Source organism: Lissotriton vulgaris, chromosome 2_2 (assembly GCF_964263255.1).
Source record: "Lissotriton vulgaris chromosome 2_2, aLisVul1.2, whole genome shotgun sequence".
Lineage (NCBI taxonomy): Eukaryota > Metazoa > Chordata > Amphibia > Caudata > Salamandridae > Lissotriton > Lissotriton vulgaris.
In genome coordinates, this window is record NC_141688.1 from 132,670,949 (window position 1) to 132,692,021 (window position 21,073).

At 43.3% G+C, this 21,073-nt stretch overlaps 1 long non-coding RNA gene across 1 annotated transcript in view; it reads right to left on the reverse strand.

Moving 5' to 3' along the window:
- LOC147729152 (uncharacterized) overlaps positions 1 to 21,073 on the reverse strand; it is a 552,739-nt gene that overhangs the window by 394,114 nt on the left and 137,552 nt on the right. Inside the window, exon 2 of the long non-coding RNA XR_015309185.1 lies at positions 1,767 to 1,822. This is a non-coding gene — a long non-coding RNA (uncharacterized LOC147729152). The remainder of the gene's footprint in view (positions 1 to 1,766; positions 1,823 to 21,073) is intronic.

Sequence of the window (21,073 nt, forward strand, 5' to 3'; positions counted from 1 at the left end):
AGCTCGGCTCGTAATGGGCTCGAGGTTCGACAGGACCTTGAGCTGAGCCAGAGCCAGGCTTCAGGTTCGGCCTGGTTTGCCACCTATATTGTGACGGTGGCAATGGTGTTTAATTGTGTTAGTGGTTTCCTTAAACTGATCGGAAGCTGCAACACCACCTGATTTGATCCCTTTTAGAAAGCCCGTGCTCCAGGCTGAAATTAATACATCCTGGCCATTTTCTGACCACCTCCGGCCCCAGAGACAGTGGTGTTCTCCTGTTTTGGTTTTCAGGTAAAATAGAACAGGAGTTACGCTTCACCACACGAATATAAACCTCACTAGACATAAAAAAAAATATGTATTGGCTCAGGATTAGCACATAACAAGCAAACGTTCCCAGCATCTCGGTTTTGTCAAAATCTTTGCCTATGAGCAGAGACATAGTTGGTCATAAAAGCATGCTCTGCTGGGATTCATGGCATAAACGGGGTTATATAGTAACGTCATATTTTTAGGTCGAGCCCATTTGTTTTTTGTTGTTTTATAAGGATTTTCCTCTAGGTTTTTAAAAAAGATCTTTTTATTTTAGTTATAGATTCATCTAAGATCAGTAAATAACAAAGACAAAGCCTGTGTCCATTTGTAGGCACACATATGTGTTGAACGTAGGCGCGCGCCTACAATATGGCACGGCGGCATGCTTGAAAATATTAGCAGAGCCAATAGGTCTCCCAGCGAGACCTGTTGGCCTCCAATGTTTAACGACGTAGTGTAACACAATCATTCTAGGAATATAGTTTTACTCAGAGGACAGAGGGAGGGAGCGTTGTGAACAATCAGGCCCGCAGACCAATGTTTTTAGAATTCAGAAAGGTTTTCAAGAGTACTCCAGGAATGTTACGACCGTCTAGCTTCAAGGAGTTTATTCCTGGGTAAACTTCTTCAATTCCAATTGCTCTTCAAGCAAAGGCATTTCAATATGCATAGTTTTTCAAAGAGTTCAACAGGGAATAAGGTCTCTCAGCAGCGCAGTTGCCCATGCTAAGTTTTTTTTTACTTCACAGGAAAAACATTTTTCCACATGGAAAATTCCCTTTCTCTGCACTATAGCCAATTTGGTGGATGTTTGCTTACCATTCCCACCGTGGACAGGGACTCATCCACGCCATTGACAGGAGTACATTGACAAACCTTTCTAGGGTGGAAATGGGTTGAAAAAACTTTAAACAGGGTCTTGAGAAGGGTCATAAAAACCTAGCTGAACAGGAATGCTCCTTCTTTAGGACGAATTCGTCCTAAAGGAACATTCCTGTACAGCTAGGTTAATCTGACCCTTCTCTAGACCCAGGGGTTTCTGTGACTGTCTGATATATGAATGGGGAGTGAACAGTTGCAGTTCTCTAAATCTCCTCTCTCTTTTTTTGTGTTAATTTGAAAAAAATCTTTTTCAACACCCACATAAAACTAAGTTTGTGAGTATTCCCAAAGTTTCAAGGCACTTCTCCTCTGCAACATCAACTGAACATGGGAGCCAATTTAATACCATGCGGTAATACTGTGTGTGGGTAAATCTTTAAACAACTGTAAAATGGCATCTTGAGAATAGAAAAGTGGTTTTAAATACGTAAAATAAGCATATAAACTTTGACAATCAGCTTTGAGGTATTTAGAAGCAATAAAGGTCTCTTACAAAGTTGGGCGCGATAAATGTTTGATCACAACACAGGAATCAAAAAACAGTGAGTGCTCTTAAAAGTAAGTAAATGGCAAACGACGATCCTTACCTGGATCTACTGTCTTGCATATTCCCTTATAGATTGTTGCCCGCTTCCTTATGTTCCTGTGAAAGGGAAAGAAGGACCAGGGTGAGGAGCACTGGAAACCCTGCTTTTCCACAACTCAGTGATCCGACAGAGCTGAACCCCAAGGGCCTTGCACCTATGAGTGGGTTAAAGGTGCAAAGGCCTAGTTGTCTCAAAACGGATAGCTCATTATAGCTGGCACATTTAGTTATAAAAACACGTGGTCACAAATTGGACTCTAGTTACTAATTTGCAAATTTTTACACAGTAGAGTTATGTATTGCTGGATGCATACACTTCTGGCAAGTGACGTTATCACAAGTGGCGACGACTGTGGTCTGCTCTTACACGTGCAGTGTGTACATTTAGTAGGACTAGCTCTGCGAGCGGTTGATACCCGAGCTTAAGTTCAGCAATAGCCCTCCAGAGGGCTAAATAAAACCGAGCTGTAAATAATCTACCACCCAGAGTCGCATGCTCAGCACTGTCGCTACTACAGGCAAAGAGGCTCAAAGATCCCTGGAGCATCTCTGCAGCAACCGTACCGACGCCAATCATATCACAACCCAATGCAATTCTTTCCAATAGTCATGGATGTTCTTGAGTTCTCAAACATAGCCTGGTTTCACCTCCACCTGAAATACTCTGTCCTCTGACCCAAATATGGCAATCTTCTTCAGGGCTCTGAAGATTGAACTCCCATTGGGAGCAGGGTATGTCTGCACTTTCGACTTACTCTGGCTGAAGGACGGTCATTTGTCAGCATTTTTCAACCAAATGGTGTGAAGGATTTTATCTAGTCAATACAACTAAAAGAAGTTCCATGTTTTTTCGGGTGGGTTCATCACTTTAAGTTTACTATTGGGGGTTTAATCTCAGAGTATTTCACACAGGACTCCAGTTCATCACATTATTTTTGCATTTATCTTGAGGTTCCTTTGTCAGGAAATATGAGGTAAATCTCACATTTTCTTTTTTATTTTAATACATTTACAGGGAAACCACCATAAACCACTCTGTTCTTCAAGCTTAAAATATAGGTGTTTCCCTTTTCGTCCTGTTAGCAGTAATACTTACATTTACTCTTCCCGATTAATATAATCATTGTTTTATTTACGTGGGTGATTATTTAATCCCCTTTTACACTTTCACTTTACGTTACTCTTTACCAATAACTCTTCCCTCATGTAGTACCTTTAACTACACTGTGATTCTTATTACTTCCCTGTACCTTTCAGATTTCTTGAAGCAATGTTATTGTTTTCTCAATTTAATTTGACCAATATATTTGTATCACCAGGAATTACCTGATAAAAAGCAACATCCCTCCGATAGGTTTCTCAAGTAAACATTCAAGCATTAAAGATGCATTCACAAAAGCTACAGTGGCCAATAAGTGGAGATGCTTCCAGGGCTTCAGTGGACAGGATTAGGGAGTCCCTTTGCCCAATAGATAGGGATGATCATATATGCTGAGAATTTCAGCCCGACTACGAGGTGATTTATCATTTGTGGGGTCTTTTCCTTAAATTACTTTTTCATCCACAATTATATCTTTATTTTGTGTCAAGATCCACCCCGAGTGTTGTGGTATAAAAGGGATGTACACCCAAACTGTGCCCTCACCCATGGGCATTGCCAACTTCAGGCTGTAATGAAACTGAGATTCTAAATAGGGGCACATGACACTTTGACTGTCAGCCACCCAGAAGTCTATCTCTCCATGTGTAGTTCTGACAACTCCCCAAGAGGGGAATCCTCTATTGCCCCTCCCTGCTAGTGTATGGGGCCATGTAGCATGTTTGTATTAACATAAGGAGTGCATGGCGGTTACCTGAAGCATCACTGGTATCTTTTGCAAGAACACAGGACATGCAAGACAATAAGGTGCCATCCCAACATAAGGTGAGGCCATGTTAGTTTGCCTGGAACTTGGCTGCACCTTGTGGGTCTCATGGTGTTTTCCTTCCTTTTGGGCTGAAACCTCTGAATCCCAGTTCTCTAGTTGCATATGGAACTCAATGGGTCCAGAGGTGTCCCAGATCCTGTGTGTGCCCCCAAAACAAAAAATGTCTCAATGACAATCTAATCATGTGATAGGGTCCCCCTAAGTTTTGGCTTCTGAGGGTCTTTAGTTGTTGCTAGCCAATTCTCTGAACCCTGTGTCCTATTTGTGATTTTCAACAAACACAAGTTAGAGCAGTAAGTGGTTTTCCATTCAAGGGTTTATTATTCCCCCTCATCCCCAGTTACAAACCACAAAGGCACTCTAGCTCTGTTAACTGGATGCCACTGATTTGTGGACTCTGTCTTTGGTTCTCTAAAACCATCACTTTCTGTGGGTGGGAACTACAGGTGTAGCTTGGATCAGGGGCGGCTCTATGCTCATGGTGGCCCTGGGCAGGGAGCGTAAGTAGGGGGCCCCGGAAGAAGGGGTCCGGGCGGGGCGTAGCACAGAGGCCAGTGAAGAGGGGGGTCAGGGTGTTTGGAAGTGAAACAGAGCCAGAGGCCACCAAATCCTTGCCGGGGCCACCACACAAATATGTATCCATCCTCAGAGGATTTTTATATTAGTGTGGTGGCCCCTGGGATTTGGTGGCCCTGTGCAGGTGCACAGCTTGCATATGCCTAAGGCCGCCCCTGCTTGGATGATAGCTGTTGGTTGTATAAAATATATTTTTTAGCAGATTTCTGGGCCTAGGATCTTAATCCCTCTAATCTGGACATAGGGCTTTTGAGAGTCTAAAACAAATGGCAGATTTATTCACTGTAGCACATGTTTTCTATTGAATGGGAAAAGTAAACAAGGCCATCACGCTAGAACTGCGGCCTAAACATTTCTAGACACAGACAAGATCTTCCAATGATTTTTGCATTGGGTAACACTGTCCAACAGGAGACTGGTTTGAGTAGAACATGTCCAAAAGATAGGATCTACTTGAACCAGTCTCCTCCTGCCTGTATCTCCGCTAAACAAAACTGACCAAGATACTGTAAATCACATTTCGCCACTGAAAACGTAATTTCAGGAAATTCACATTGAATTTTACAACATTTCACATAAATAATTATGCGATTTACCAAGACTTATCAGTAACCGGACCTTTACCTCATGTTAACAGCCAAAACTTAGCTTTTCTGGGATCTCAATGTAGGACAGTTGCAGAAAATAAGATTTGTGACAATTTCCCTCTTCTGCTGAGTTCTGAACAGACAGATCTATTGTAGGTGGGCTAGAAATATGCACTGCGCGTGATGCAAGTCATGCACTTTGTCTAACGCCCATAAAATAGGATACATTTCTTTAATACTCAGAAAGCATACATTTATGGCTTATCTAGCAACCACCATTATAAAGTTTTTAAGGGTGCAAATAACGGCATGTCCTATGAAGTGAGGTGCCCTTTTAACCACAGAAAGAAAGATAGCCTTACAGAGGACTATAAAACTGAAGGGGCATGTATGCATGCTAGAAGATGTAAGCATATTAATACTTTATAAGCAGGGGTCAGACTGCCTGGTGACTGCCCGCCGCTAGGTACCTACTGGTTGAAACAATAAGAGCAGAGATTGCAAATACTGAAATGTCAGCTAAGCAGTGCCTCTTGAGTATACTTCAACTCCCCTCTAGGAAGACATGCAAGATAATCTGTTACTGGTGGCTGCTGGAACAACACTCACACATTCTGCCTGCTGGCATGAAATAATGCAGAGATTCATAATCTTATCATTGCTACAAAGGGCTCTACAGAGGGGAAGACATTTCTGAAACAACTCTAAATATTACTTTGAAACTGGGAAGAGGGAAATAAATGCAAAACACACTAGGCTAAAGAAAAATGGAAAACGACTAATCTTGCAAAAAAAGATATTGACTGTTTGTATTCTCATATTATTAAATACTTCAACTGGGCATTCATATCCTTCTGCTGGAGACCAGGGGGCAACCTTTATTAATGAATTTATTTATTGAGTTTTGTATAGTGCGAACTTGACTGGAAGGTATCCAGGCGCTTCAGAACATTTTCACAACAGCAACTGCATGAGTTACATTTGGAATAAGTATAGATACATAGTGACAATATGTACACAAAATAAATGATAGACATCAGGATATAAAGATGAGACAGTTTTAAAGAAGATATAGTACAAGTGTAAATGGTGCTTTGCAGAATTAGCACGGCATCAAGTACAACGGTTCCCATGTGGAGTAAAGAGAAACACATAATGGTATGCAGGATAACATTTGAGGTAGATACAGTGTGTGTATATATATATTATATATATATTTCAAAACGAAGAATTGCCAACGCGTTTCAGCCTTCTCAGAACGCTGAAACGCGTTGGTTGGGTTAGTTTGAAATAAATGAATTAATATATCTTCACTTCGGAGTGCTGTGCAATTCTTCGTTTTGAAATTGAAAACTGAGGCCAGGCCCCGGCTTCCATGCCAAGCACCCACTGCTAGAGCACGCTGACTAAGGGATCCTTTTGCGGAGAGAGATATATATATATATGCGCCGAGATTAATAACTACATTCAGCAGGCAAGAGCGCAAAATAAGAGCCATATTAAACAAAAAATTGGCCAATTGTGCTGACAGGCAGCATCCTGAAAGAAGATCTCCCTAATAAACCACAGGTGACCTTCAGGAGATGTAAGAACATGGCTGTTCAGCTGAAACAACCACTAGGGGCATGGGCAGCTTCTCCCACTTGGATGCCAGTCAAACAAGGATTCTTTAAATGCTCCACATGTCGAGCATGTACCTTTGGTGTAAATACCAGCAAATACAGCACACCCTTTAGTAAGAACGAGCTAAAAATAAAGGGGAACTATGACTGCCGTACAGAATTCGCTGTGTATATTCTCACGTGCACCTGCAGCCTCAGGTACGTGGGCAGCACCATAAAGCCGGTGCACGTGAGAATATTACAACATATTAGCGCAATCATCAACAGCGACCCCACCTACCCGGTAGCTAGACACTTTAAGGCGAGACATGACAAAAACATTAAGTGTCTATCTTACTATGTTATTGAAGCAGTACCAACTCCGAAAAGAGGTGGGGATAGAGAGAACCTGTTAAGGCAGCTGGAGACTAAATACATACTAAACCTTAACAGCAAGTCTCCCAATGGATTAAACACCACCGAGGACATGCATACGTTTCTGTAGTAGATCTCGAATAAAATAGGAATCATAACTTACCCTGAAATCGTTTTAAAAATATTGTGTAAAAAAATGTCATTAATTAGCCTCTAATTTCTAATTTTAAAAATTCACTTATTTTTCCATTTTGCACAGCACTATGCACTTTCTGTTGACTCAATGAGTTTTAATATCTTATGAGCTTTTAGGGGGGGGTGGTTTTTGAATATCCAGGTTTGGATTTTTAATACCATGTAACCCAATTTTAGCTCATAGGAAATGATTATTACAGTTTACATTGAGAATACGGTTCTGATAAAAATGATTTGTTAGTTACCAATTTAATCAGCTGCAGTAATTGCACAGAAACATGATTTGCACTAAAAAGCGTAATTTTGCACATATTGGTTTTATAGGCATTCATGCCGATATTTTTTAACTCCATATTGAATATTTTTATAAAGTTTTTAATATGAGATGTTTACATAACCTATGCGTCATATTGCACTTACTAATTTTAGGCATTCATGCTGTTATTATTATTATATACAAAGGAATACTGCGCTTAAATATAATGATGCAAAGATAATGAAAACAAGAATTAAGTCTCTATGCATACATATATTTTGTAGTTATTTATTGCGCAATGTTGCACATTGTTATATAATGCATTTATGCAGTAATATGTATACAACATCATAAACCAGAACCTAACCAATGTTTAAGCTGGTCGCTATTGATATATAAGGACATAGCGTCAACAGAAGTATTTTTTCACTGTTTGTCATCACATGACTGAAATGTTTGAAAAAATGAGTATTTAAGAATGTAACAAGCTGCAGTGTCGCTATGTGATCAAGGTTACTGGTTAACCGAAACGCGTCATGCCTGGAATACCATTTTTTGAGAGCAAATAAATCTTCCCACTGAGAACTTATCTGCTGCTTTGGGGTCCTTTTTTCTATTTGGTGTGGAATTGCCGAGGAAACAGGAATTGCTACGATATATATATATATATATATATTACCTACTGGCAGTCACCAGTAGGTAGTTATCGTTAGGATTATTTTGTATAGGGAATTCGCAACATTCTATTGGGAATAACTTGGCGCCGGGTAAGGAATCTGCCTGAAAATGTCCTCAAATTTGCCTCGCGGCGCTCCGCTCCTTCCCTGAAAGTTTGGGGGGGATTGGTCAAGCAGGGGCAGAGATAAAAGGGGGGTCCCAAAACGTGTTTTCCCCATGTTAATTTCCATAGGGCGGTTGAACTCACTTTTAGCCCGAACGGCTGAATGGATTTCCACCAAACTTGGCAAAATTGTAGGGACTGGTAGCCCCATGTGCCTTTGCTATGTCTCAAGATATGTGCTCCAGTGGATTTTGAGTAATTTAGGTTCAAAAAAATATATACATCTATAGGCGCGCCCCGGCAGGCGCGCCCCGGCAGGCGCGCTACGCGAGTTCGCGCGCAGAAAGCTGATTGGCTCTCGGGTGTGTCAACATTCCAAACAGTCCGGAGCGGCCGCCATCTTGTGTCTCGGTAGGATGGAGACACAAGAGGTGGCAAAAACAAAGGGGGAAATGACCAAAAGGGGTCAGAGTAGACCCCCCTGACCCTCTAGTTTTTTTTTTAGATGTGCGCGGGGGGAGCGTACCATGGTGAAAACCCAGTGAAACAGTAAAATAATAATTTAAAGTGCTTAGAGGTGATGTCACTGACCATGTCATGAGTGATGTAATATGTGACGTCATCAGCAGTGCATTGCAGGCGCGCAAGTTATAGTGAGTCCAACTAACTATATATAACGTGGGAATTTCAATGGTTTTGTGTCAGTAAAATTTCCAGCTAACTATAACTGGTGTGAAACCTATGTTTTTTTCGGTGAATATATATATATATATATATATATATATATATATATATATATATATATATATATATATATATTTTGACATTTCAATATTAAGTTACAAGCAATCGGATGTACCCATGAAACCACATTCAATGGTTCCGGAGCTATGCTCATTTTTTGCACTAACATTGATTGAACAGGATATTAATATTGCACTTGCACTTTATCACCTTTTATTTAAATATACATAGCATCTTACGGCATTTCTCAGAGGTCATGAGCAGTTATGGTTTTTGCGGATCAGATTTATATATTTTAGCACTAGCACTTTTTTCACTGTATTATGCTCCCAATGCTGCCCATTGCAACAATCAGACTGATTGTCATTGTGAATGAAATTGGATTGTTGCAGTATTTCTTTTAGCTTTATGCTTTTAGAAAGGGCGGGCTTGTTTCATCACTGTCACAACTATTTATTGCTGATTGGCCTCTGGTACGTCATGTGATCAAGACAGTGTTTCACAGTCGAAACGCATCGTAATGCTCAGCACTTGCTGTTTTTAAAAAAGCTGACATCTATGCAATAAACCGCACTCGCTGTGGTCCGTACCCGTTTGTTGTGGGAACTAAGGCATAACAGGACTGTGGATTTATATACAACGATACTTGAGGTAGGTACGGTAAATATATAGTGCATTACAGATTTAGCATAGCAGCAAGTGTAAGAATTACAGGTGGAGTACATAAAATACATATTAACAGTGTAATAGGAAATTTTTGGCCAGTAGCATAGATGAGTGAAATAGATATTGTAGTAGCTTAGGAAGAATGTTGTGAAGGTGAGGAGAGTAGCTGCACAGTTTCCCCTGGGGTAGTGCTGCTCAGATTTAGTTGGAGGTTGCAGGGTGTTAGCCAACAAAGAGTTGGATGGTCTAAGGGTGTGGGTTTTCAAAATTTGTTGAAGAGAAGAAGTTTCAGTTTCTTCTTGAAGTGAGGGAATGATTGATTGTTGCATAAATCTTGAAGCAGTGAGTTCCTGATTCTTGGAACGTTCCCTTGGAAGGAGCGGGAGCGAGATTTCGGTTTCTTAAATTGTGTTGTGCTTAGATTGTTTTGACATTAGCAAAAACATTATTGAAATACCAGTGTTATTTCCTATAAAACGCCTGCACGTTCTTTCGCTGAACTCAGTTCTGCTGTGGTAGTAAATGGCGGCGACAGAATCCTTGTGTTAGGATGTGATATTAAGATATGATGTATAAATGTGCAAGTTATGTTACAGAGTTCTTGTAGAGTACAACGTGCACAGTTTGCAGCGGCCCTGTGGACCTCCTTGACATTAGCAGCCTAGCGGTAGGTTGGCCCAAAGATTAGATGCTCCAGTGGGCCGAAACACGAACCGCAACCCCTTGCATCAATCTACGCTTGTGGCTACAATTACATTCTGTCTGGTCCAGAGAGGGAAGGTCTCTATTGGTCTGGTGAATATTTCTTACCTGTATTTTGTCTCGTTAGTAATGAAGTATTTTGCTCTCCATATGCCTCCCATGCCCGATTCGCTAACTTCTCATTATGAATTACCACTGTGGGGCTGGTTTGTGACTTATTAGTAATCTGTGCATGCAAACTGAGATGAAAGAGGTCTGTTAGGCCAAGAGCTCTAGCCTTCAGATGGGGTGTGCATTTCAGCGCTGCCAGGCTACTTCATAGTACTATGAGCAATACTTTACATGTTGTATATCATTCATTGTGTTTTGGAATCGAGAGTGCTCCTTTGGCCAAGTCCACCCACCATTATGCAGGGCTGCTGTTAGGATAGATAGATAGATAGATAGATAGATAGATAGATAGATAGATAGATAGATAGATAGATAGATAGATAGATAGATAGATAGATAGATAGATAGATAGATAGATAGATAGATAGATAGATAGATAGATAGATAGATAGATAGATAGATAGATAGATAGATAGATAGATAGATCCTCTCCACACAAACGACCCAAACACCTACGTGTTTGGGTCGTTTGTGTCGATACGTCGCGAACAGTGGAGAGGAGATTAGGGACTTCCGGTGTCCCGACCCGAACCGCCCGCTGACAGCTTGCTTCGAACTACGGCTAATTTTGGTTACATTGCATGGCTTATTTTCCCTCTTTTGGGAAGCAATACATCCCAGGAAAGTTTTTCTACCACAATCTTCTGAGAGCTTATTATTTGGAAAAAAGTATTGATTTGTTCTTGACACAACAAATGCTGAAAACAGTATGTAAATTTGAGTCACATCATGGCAAAAATGAGAAACTCACCCTGACAGGGAAATTTAAAAAATGGGTAGACAGGTCATAAGAATTCCTCTGAGGCTACACAGCAGGTGCTGGTGTTTTCAACCTTAATAGAATACACACTTATCAAGATTAGCCAACCTTAAGCATGTGGTCTGTAATTTTGAGATTGTACACACTTTCAAAAGCCACAGAAAGACACCTCCTATCAGAGCCCAACAAGGAGGTGCAAACTATTTATGACAGTGCAGCCAGGCTAACCTGAAAGTTGACGCATTTTGATCATATCCTGTCTTGAAATACCCTCACTGGTTCAAGGCTACAGCTCATAGACAATTCATGCACATGGTCTCAGCTCTTGCTTTAGCGGTACTTCTCAGACAAGGACATCTGGCCCAGCAAGACTAATGTTCTCAAAGCAAGGGAGGAGGATCGCCATCACTGAACCAAAGCTCTGCAACTAGTCCTATTACAATCCAATTCTTTGATCAACTTGCCTTCAGAAAAAAACTAAAGACCTAGCTGTTCCAACTACACATCCTCAAAACCTCTGCTCTATTAGTACATCGATTCCAGTCCCATCTACCCTCCATCTGGGCCCTGCTCTATCAGATTCAGGCCAAAGAAAAACACTGATTTTACACAGTTTAATTTCTTCAGCATGCATGCTGCAGAACTGCAGGCTTTTGAGGTACCAATACTGCACAACAAATTTAATGGAAGGGTCTCTGGAACCACATCTTTCTTCTCTGTTTGCAAAAAATATCTAAATGGCAGACTCACTACTGATTTTACACTGCATTTGGCCACCTTCCACCACCAATATCACACAGCGTCTCTCTTCACTGTGCTCCAAAGTACGACAGCTCCAACACTTTAGGTAAGTCCACCTACCTTCTAGAAGCATTAAAAGGATGCCCCATTTTATTTTATCATCTGCAAATCCGAACTTTGCAAATACATCTGGTTACAACTAACAGACCGTACAATATATTTAACAGCAAATTGGAGCCAATTATGTGACCTATGCGTAGCTATTGAGAACTAAGTGTTGATTACTGAAGGACAACTGCTTGTACTCCTCGATCAGACCTGACATTATCCCAAGCAATCAGCTAGTAATATTTGCTAAGTTAGATGACCAGTGCTCAATATCTAAGATTAGAATGTTTTAAAATAAACAGATACAAAAATGTATGCTGCCTAAAATAAATGTAGCGCAATAAAACCTACTATTTGCAATATATGTACTAATAGATGTACATTCACACTTGTTCTAGGACAATGCAAAGGTCAAGTACATGGATATCGGAGCTTAAAACCCCTAAGTGCTGAGGCTTCCATACCACCCACAAATCCACTGTAAACTCACTCCCCAGTGCTGAACACTTTTCTGATGTTTGTGGCAGTTTGTTTGCAAATGTTCATATTTTCTTTCCCACTGAAGACATCCAAGTCTAATGTATGTCCTTCATTCCACCCATGTTATAGATATTAATGGAAACAAGGTTTTTTTAATTCCTCTAGAAGAAACTGAGAACATAGCTAACAAAGCAAAATTGTGGGTTTGTATTGGAAGTCTAGGGGGAAAAGTACTGTGCAAGAAGGTTTGTTTGTTTCTATAAATGACATCAACAAATGTTTGGCTGTGCTAACATCACACTCTTCCAAGATCAAAGGAGCGGACATTTCTAACAAAACATTTTTTTACCACCGTTTTTGTATTTCTGTAAGTGGTAATTCATTTTTCCTATTTGCTGTTGTTCCCACCTGCTTCCTGTTTGCATAGACATGGGAGTTAAGTCCAGGGGTGAACCTAGAAGCATATATACATTTCGGTACAACAGATAAAATTCAGAATTCAGAAATGGGTCATTTGTGCAGAACACTCATGGTTTTCCCAAAGAAACTATTCATGGTAATAAGTAGGAAAGAAAATGTAACTAGGTAACAACGTTTTCACCTATATCTAACAAATGAAAAATGGGTGAAAAGTGAAGATGGGTGAGGAAACCTATGCGTTTTTCAAATCTGTCCACCAAATTGAGTTTAGGATTAGTGCGTATTTATAAAACTTGGAATCTAGAGTTACCGATACTCCTCTGTAATTTAGAGGACATTTTGGAAAATGTGTTCTTTCTGACATTCAATATACGACTATTCTCTGTTCACATTGTTCTCCCAATTAAACTTTGATTCCACTTATGTAGTAGGGGCTATCATCAGCAACAGGAAAAGCTCCAAAACGCAAAAAGAAATCGACAAGATTGCATCTTGCAAACTGACCCATTCCGGGTGATGTGGGTAGCTGTGGCAAAGGCCTGGCCACCACCCAACAAAACTTACCACATCCAGACACTTCTGAAAACTAAACAACAAGTGGAATCCATGGTGGTATGACTTGAGTAGATCTCACTAACTTTTCTTACCCAGAATGCCCTGCAAACGTCAAATTCTGGTTAAAATCTGATGTTCTTCACGTTTCTGTGAGCCAAAGGTGAGGAGTCGGCAGAGATCCACAGAAATCCTATAAATAAGCAACCCCACACTTCTTGCACTAGTGGCCAACTAGTGTAAGTGGGCATGTTGCCTGGAACAGGAACCAGTGAAAAGGTTAATTAGGTTCACCCACATACGAGTGCAGTGCAGAATGGAGGGATGCAAGTCTTTGGCAATTGTATGGAAGTACCCGACTTAACATAAACATGGGAAATTTAGCCCTTTTTGACCCCTACTTTGATGTTTCCATGGCATTCTGAGTAAGAAGATGTGCTGGAATCCACACAAGCCACACTACCATGAATTCTTCAGGATCTCTAGGTTTCGGAAATGCCCAGGGCTGTTAGAGTTCCATGGTTGCCCCTTGACCCATCGACCGAATAGTGCAGTAATTTACAATGCAAGTTCAAGTACAGTTAGATTTCTTTGGGAGTTGTTTTGACATGGAGGTGGCCACCAGGCCATCTTTCTACCACCCGGGCAAGGCAGAATGCGTTAACTTCCTCTCTTCCAGTCCATATGTCAAATTTGTTCTCGCTTGCCATAGGTCTGGGGGTGCTCTAGGGCCCTGCTGGGGCCGAAAGTGTTGCGGCTTAAGGTGTGGGGTGTAATCTGAAGCCATGATGGCCAGCACCCATCTGTTTTGTGTCCACCTCCACCCCACCAACTCAATGCCAGGGAAGCCAATCCAGCGCTGACTGCATCATTGTAGCATCTTGAAACCCGTTGGTGCAACTTTTGGGTGCTTTTTTCCTTGTGGGACAGAAGGGGTCATGCAACTAAGGATGAGGAAATGGGGTGGATGGGGCAAGCAACAACTGGAATGGGGCAGAGCCATACCGGACATGCAACAATGTATTAGAAGGGTGGAGGGAGGATCAAGCAACAGTGCAGGAAGAGGGTGGGAGAAAGAGGGTGCAAGTAAAAGGAAAAAAAGTACAGTTGAAAATGGCAAGCAGTGGACGGACACTGGGCAAGGGAAGCAGTATTTGGGTCATGAGCCAGGGTTGGGTACAAACACACAAAGAGGAAGTGAAGTCGGCACTCGTTGACCAAAGAGAAGCAAGGAAATAAGAGTGACAATAAAGCCAACCAATGTTAAGCAACGGATGGGCTCCAAGCCCCCTGTGAGGAAACAAAATGTCTTGCAAGCGACAGCACATTTGCGGTCTCAGGTGAGACGTAAAGTATAGGGTGTGGGGTAGGCAGAAGGGAGGAGGGAAACTGTCAAGGAGAAGAAGTTGCCCTCCAAACATACTGAAGTGCATAAAAGCACAGACAGTGCACCCAAAACATTTATGGGTGCCAGGGTGAAGGCAGGAGAGTGTTAAAGGAAGTGGCAGGTATGTGTCCTGCCTGAAGGGAAGCAAACTTCACTGCGCAGCCTTTACATGATGATGATGCTCAGTAGGATTCATAAAGCGCACAGATGCTCCGAAGCGTGAACCTCATGTTTGTAATTACCCTCCCTATAGTCTCCTTTTGAGTAACTTTTTATACGGGTGTGCACCTCACCACTCTGATAGAATACCATAATAGATTCAGGTAATGGTGTAAATTTACAATTTGCCTTTTTTGCAACTTCTCATTTTTTCCAGACCACTGATTCCCCCTCCTTTCTTAAATTATCTTATTTCATGTGTCTCTCATTTTTAGGTCCTGATGAGACCTCCTATAGTTATTATTATTATTATTAGTGAGTTTTGTATAGCGCCTGGTTACCAATAGGCATCCCAGCGCTCACCAGAGGGTAGCACTACCACACTACCACACTACTACAGAAGTTAAGCGGAGAACAAAAAAGTTTTTAAAAGTTTGCGGAACCGCAAGAGACTGGCTTCCGAGCGAAGATGCAGGGGAAGAGAATTCCACAGAGTGGCCACATTTATCGAAAACCTTCTGCCACCGGTTCTTGCCTTCCTCACCCTCCCAACCTGCAACAGATGCTGATGATCGGAACGGAGAGAGCGGGGGGCCTTATAGGGCTGAACCATATCCCCCAGAATGGGTGGGCCTACCCCCTGCAGGACTTTATGGGCGGTACAGAGTGACTTGAATTTCACCCTGTCCCTCACAGGGAGCCAGTGCAGCGCCTTCAACGCAGGTCGAGCAGACTGACGCCTGGGAAGACCCGTCAGGAGCCTGGCGGCCGCGTTCTGCACTTGCTGCAATTTGTTCAGGGTAGATTCTGGTGCACCCAGGAACAACGCATTGCTGAAGTCCAGCCGCAAGATGATAAGCCCCTGAACAAGAAGCCTCCTAGTGGCTGCTGGAAGCAAAGGAAGAATCTTCCGAGCTGATCTGAGCAGGCCAAAACACACGCCAGCTGTTTTTTTAGCATGAGTTTTAAACGAAAGATCCTGCTCAAGCCACACCCCCAGGCTCTTGATCTCCTGCTTGGGGGTGGGTACTGGTCCCAGGCAGTCAGGCCAGCTGCTGGGGGATAAGGATGAAGAAGAATTCCCCAGCAGCATCAGTTCTGTCTTGGAACCGTTAAGCTTTAGTGCTGAGCTGCACATCCACGTGTAGATCTTATCCAGACACGAGTGCAGCCGGTCGGGATGGTGAGCCGACTGGGAAAGGCCTACCACCAGCTGGGTATCATCAGCATAGCTGATGATCTTAATACCCAGCGGCAGTACCACACTCTCCAGGGGTTCCATATACACGTTGAATAAAGTAGGGCTCAACGAAGAGCCCTGTGGCACACCACACTGGAGAGGGATTGAAGATGATTATTCATGGCCTTCCCACACCTCAAATGTGCGGCCTTCCAAGAAGGAGGCGAACCACTTGAGGGCCAAACCAGTGACCCCCACCCCCGACAGCCGTTGGAGAAGCACCTGATGATCCACGGTGTCGAAAGCAGCACTAAGGTCCAGGAGGATCACTGCCACTGATCCTCCCGAATCCAAAATGCTCCTAGCACCCTCCACGACCGCCAGCAGGGCGGTGTCAGTACCCTGACCTGGACGAAAACCCGATTGGGAATCGCCCAGGAGGGAGTTAGCCTCCAGGAAGTCCGACAGGCGGCTGTTCACCAGCTTCTCAGTCACCTTACTGAGACCCGGCAGCAGGGAAATAGGCCTGAAGTTAGCAAGGTCGGCGGGGTCCAGGTTAGGCTTCTTCAACAGAGCCTTGACGACCGCCCCTTTCCAACTGGGGGGTACTACCCCTTGAGTGAGGGACAAGTTTATAAGATCCGTCACTGGGCCGCCGATGGTGGGTGCCACCTGCTTAAGATATTTAATAGGCGCCGGGTCTTTCGGAGAGCCGCTCTTCATGGTCTTCAAAACCGAAAGAACTTCCTCCTCAGTAACAGGACCAAGAGAGACCAGCTCCGCTGATCGCATCCTTGACTGAGAACTGGAATTGTCGCCCAAGGAGGCTACCTCGCTTTGCCGGGGGAGGGATGCCAGAATTTTATCAATCTTTGTTTTAAAAAAGAAAGCCAATTCTGTGCATTTTTTGTGTGGGTCCTCGTGAATCACCTGAGGTTTGTGAGGTTGAAACGCCGCGAACACGCTTGTAAAACTAACCAATATACTTGGCTTTCATCATTGTTACTGAAGCTGTGAATAATTATTGTATATTGACTAGATGCTCATTTTTAGTTAATAGGAAACCTCGGTGTATGTCACAACTTGTCACTTGTGTATACGGTTCTAATTTTACTTGGGACACCTTACACCGCTTTCTAATGTAATATTAATTTTTGATATAATCAATATTGCATTTTACTCTTTGATCTTTTTTTGCTCTTCTTCTGAGTTTGTGCATCTTTACCCTTAATTATTGCCACTGTGTTTAACGAATACCATTATTACCAGTACCATTGTTCTTGTTACAATTTTTTCCACGGGTATCATTGTCTTTTTCTATATAAACTATACCCTGGTTCCTTGTGAGTAGGGTGACCCTTGTCTTTCCTGAACCCGAAGAGTGTACCGGAATTAGTCAGTCAGCAATTTAGTTAAGACTGGGTGAAAAATCATGTTTTTTAAAATATTTATTAAAGCATGCTCAGACATCTCCTGTCGAAGATTCAGGGGAAGTGTATCTCACAAGGACCAATGAAGGAGAACGAATGCCTACCGGTTTTAGCCCAAATAATCTAGGGACCTTCGCTAAGGCCCTGTTTGAGGATCAGAGGTTCCTAGCAGGGCAGTAACACTGTATTCTGCTACACAAGTAACTTGGGCCAATCGGATGTAGAGCTCGAAAAGTCAGGAAACGATTCCTATTCAAGACCCTGGTGCTAACAGGAAACCAGTGAAGGTGTGAAGATGCTTAGTGACTCTGGGTCCTTGAGGAAGACCGAATAAAAGGCGTGCCGCAGATTCTGGACCACCTGAAGTCTGTGGAAGACATCATCTGGCAGTCCACGGTACAATGCAGGACTTTTACCATGCAGGTATTTGTATCTTTATTGCACAGGTTTTTTTTAACACTTAGTTTTTTTTTAGAACATACTATTTATATTACTTTTTAAACAAAGTGATTTTAGGGTTTAAGGATGGGTAAAGGTGAGGAGAGCCTAGGGGGGTTGAGTTAAAGGGAGGTGAGGGTAACTTGATGGCTGAGTGGTGGGTAGAGGTAGAGGAAGGTGTGGGTGGCCTGAATGCTGAGGGGCGGGTAGCGGTAAAGGGGCGTAAGGTTGACTTGAGGTCTCTGTGGTAGAATGAGGTAAAGGGAGGTGAAGGTGACGAGGTCTCATGGGTGGACAGATGTAAAGTAAGGTGAGGGTCGCTTGCAGTGGGTAGAGGTAAAGGGAGCTGCGGGTCACTTGGGGGCTTGGGGTGTACAGAGGTAAAGGGAAGTAATTTTGATTTCAAGATTTGGGGTGGGTACAGGTAAAGTGAGGCAAGGCTGATTTTAAGATTCAGGGCTGGGTAGAAGGAAGGGTGAATTAGGGGTGGAGCAAAGGTAAAGATGAAACAAACATTTTGAAATAACCACGTTTGATGATGCATAAAACAACCTCGCAATTATAAAAGAGGCCATCAACAAATATGTTTGTGACGCAGCAGCAAACGTTAATTCAAAAAAACACATTCTGTGGCAACAGTCTTGAACGAAGGGCACATGCTTACAGCTTCATCATCAAAAAGCAACAGGTGGCCAAAAAGTATGTTTAGAAACTGGTCATATGCCACAAAATGTTGTTATTGAAATTTGTTTGTATTTAGTCCTTGGAAATACTGGGAATGGGGAGCTTCAACTTTAATGGTTTTAAGTTGTCTTGCAAGCAAAAGCACACAAAAAAGTACCACAACTCGAGCACAAGCACTGCAGAAGAACACTAATAAAGAATGTAATCAGTATTTGGTCAATGCTCCAGGAATGAAAACAAAAACACACGGAGACAAAGTGAAGACGAGAGGTGCTGACACATGCTCACCAATGAAAAAGAAGAAAATACGATGGGCAATGACGCCAACAAATGTTAGAAATGGGCGGGGCAGAAGCCCCTTTTAAGAGTTTTGTCTTCAGAAACAATAGATCGTCGCAAGAGGCAGAGCATGTGCTGTCTGGGGCAAGACCTAAAAATGGCACCTGGAATTCATTCTTTTTTTTACATCACAGGTAAATAACTTTGTTGTTAGAGTACCCCACAGCTCAGAATCCTAAAGGTGGATAGGTTTCCCGTTTGATAGACAGCTATTTTCTATATAATATGAGCAAGCTGAAAACATACTCAAAAAGCTCACTAAAACGTTTAGTAGTTACATACAAGGGGTTGAGGAGGGGGAAAACAGGCTGGGATTCACACTGACACTTTATTCATGGTACTACAATGTGGAGACATTTGTTGTGAGGCGACACCTGGTGTAACAGTAATACAATTGGGAACTACTGAAAAGAGCATATTTTCGCTCGAGTCTACAGTTCAGCACTTAGAAAATATACACATGAAAAGTTACAATATCACGAGTGGTAAACGTTAACTGAACGTATTAGAAGTCAGGGTCTCCGGCATGCCAGCTGTCCCTGGGAGCCACCCCCAGCTTCTGCCGCATCCGCAGAGCTGCCTTGTGACACGTCATGGGGCTCCTTCTGAAAGTCCTGGCCTTCTACCAAACAACACTTGCATTCCGGGTCCTGCGGGTTTCATCAGAGCAAGCTGAAGCAGAGGCTCAAACATCCCAGCATGCAAGTGCTGCTGGCTCCAAGGCGAGGTAGACTGCAGGTGTCACACACGGTGGGGCGCCCCTGGGCAGCTGTGGGACATCACCTGCCCAAGGAAAGCAGGATTCTCATAACCAGAGAGCTGGTGTTCATGCGAGATGATCAAACCGGATACAATTTGGGTCGGCTGTGCAAAAAAAGCTTCAATTAGCATAGGACCGGAGATGTGTTAAGGAATCTTGATTGGTGTAATATGCACCGCGAAGCCGCACCAGGAAACGTCAATTCACCACCGCTGCACCAGGGAGCTCAAATTAAACTGAGCCTCGATTCACCTTCGCTGTACCAGAGAGCTAAGATTCACAATACATACACCACGGACGCAAGATCTTTAACTGTACCAGGATTCTCATTGGTTGCACCAGGGACCCCACCCCCTCCCAATGTCCTCAGCTGTACCAGGGAGGCCAGATTTACCTCAGCTGTACGAGGGAGCTCAGATTCACCTCATTCGCACCAGGGATCTCAGATTCAACTCATCCACACCAGGGAGCTCAGATTCACCTCATCCGCACAAGGGAGCTCAGATTCACCTCATCCGCACCAGGGAGCACAGATTCACCTCATCCGCACCAGAGAGCGCAGATTCACCTCATCCACACAAGCGTGCTCAGATTCACCTCATCCGCACCAGGGAGCACAGATTCACCTCATCCGCACCAGAGAGCGCAGATTCACCTCATCCGCACCAAGGAGTTCAGATCCACCTAATGCGCACCAGGGAGCTCAGATTCAACTCATCCACATCAGGGAGCTCAGATTCACCTCATCCACACAAGGGAGCTCAGATTCACCTCATCCGCACCAGGGAGCACAGATTCACCTCATCCGCACCAGAGAGCGCAGATTCACCTCATCCACACAAGCGTGCTCAGATTCACCTCATCCGCACCAGGGAGCTCAGATTCACCACATCCGCACCAGGGAGCTCAGATTCACCACATCCGCACCAGGGAGCTCAGATTCACCACATCCGCACCAGGGAGCTCAGATTCACCTCATCCGCACCAGGGAGCTCAGATTCACCTCATCCGCACCAAGGAGTTCAGATCCACCTAATGCGCACCAGGGAGCTCAGATTCAACTCATCCACACCAGGGAGCTCAGATTCACCTCATCCGCACAAGGGAGCTCAGATTCACCTCATCCGCACCAGAGAGCGCAGACTCACCTCATCCATACCAGGGAGCACAGATTTACCTCATCCGCACCAGGGAGCACAGATTCACCTCATCCGCACCAGAGAGCGCAGATTCACCTCATCCACACCAGGGAGCTCAGATTCACCTCATCCACACAAGCGAGCTCAGA